We start from the raw sequence: 1,190 nt of genomic DNA on the forward strand, positions 1-1,190 counted from the left end.
GTGATGCCCTAGGCTCTGCCTCCCAGCAGATCCTACCCTCTTTCTGCCAGGTACTGACTCCCTTCTGTGCCCGGCTCTCCCAGCACCACAGCTGCTCCTGACTCCAGCTCAGCCCCACTTGCTTCTGGGGCGGGGTCAGAGGAAAGGCTCCTGCCATCCCCCTCACCTTCTGTTTGGCTGGGGATGATGGCATTGGTGACTTTTTCCTTGCTGAGAAATGTCAGGCATGGAACTGCGGAGAAATAGAACCAATGACTACTACCAGTAACATGCTGGGTGTTTTTAATATGAAACTCTGAGGCTGGAGGATCTGAAAATGGTTGAAAGAAAGGTGCTGCTCTTTGGAGCATTCAGTGTATCATTATACATTTCAAGTATCAGGAGGTAGCCGTGTTAGTCTGTATCCACAAAAACAACAAGGAGTCCGGTGGCACCTTAAAGACTAACAGATTTATTTGGGCATCAGCTTTCAGATTGGAGAAGTGAGGTTGTTTACCCACGAAAGCTGATGCCCAAATAAATCTGGTGCCACCGGACTCCTTGTTATTTTTATTATACATTTCACTTATTTAATAATAATGTATTGCTATAGCACATTAAATGTAGGCGGAGCATTCAGTTTGCTATGTTGTATGGCAGGTAGGCCCAGGCTATTAGAGAGAGGAGGTAGGTGAGGTCATATATTTTATTTGCCCAACTTCTGTTGGTGAAAGAGAGAGGCTTTGTGGTTTACACAGAGACTTTCTTCGGGGCCTGCTCCAAGGCTTATCTCTCTCAGCAACAGAAGCTGCACCAATAAAAGATATGACCTCATCCACTTTCTCTTTCTCATAATGCATTATGAAAATGAAAGTGAAACAATGATAGGAAGTTAAGGCTGTCCGAGCTATAACCCTCAGAGCTCCCTGGTGGTCTAGTGGTTAGGATTCGGCGCTCTCACCGCCGCGGCCCGGGTTCGATTCCCGGTCAGGGAACGTGATTTTTTCCCCCCAGCCTTCCTAATTTTAAAACCCTACCGGTAGCCCTTTTAAAGGGCTTGTGCCAATCCCCCCCCCCAGTCTCCTGCCCCCCGCCCCCAGTCTCCTGCCCCCTCATCCCGGCCAGGCGCCGCCTGACGCAACCCCCAGCTGGGTTTCCCTGCAGTGACAGCCCGCCCCTTTCCCGGCGCGGGGGATGACAGCGCGCGTGCA

At 50.4% G+C, this 1,190-nt stretch overlaps 1 non-coding gene across 1 annotated transcript; it reads left to right on the plus strand.

The window, feature by feature from the left end:
- The first annotated feature begins 902 nt into the window (after window positions 1-902).
- TRNAE-CUC lies at window positions 903-974 on the plus strand. The gene has a single exon. It is a non-coding gene; the product is annotated as a tRNA-Glu (tRNA).
- Window positions 975-1,190: the final 216 nt, after the last annotated feature.

Source organism: Terrapene carolina, unplaced genomic scaffold (genome assembly GCF_002925995.2).
Source record: "Terrapene carolina triunguis isolate 2854851 unplaced genomic scaffold, T_m_triunguis-2.0 Scaffold18965, whole genome shotgun sequence".
Taxonomy (NCBI): Eukaryota; Metazoa; Chordata; order Testudines; family Emydidae; genus Terrapene; species Terrapene triunguis.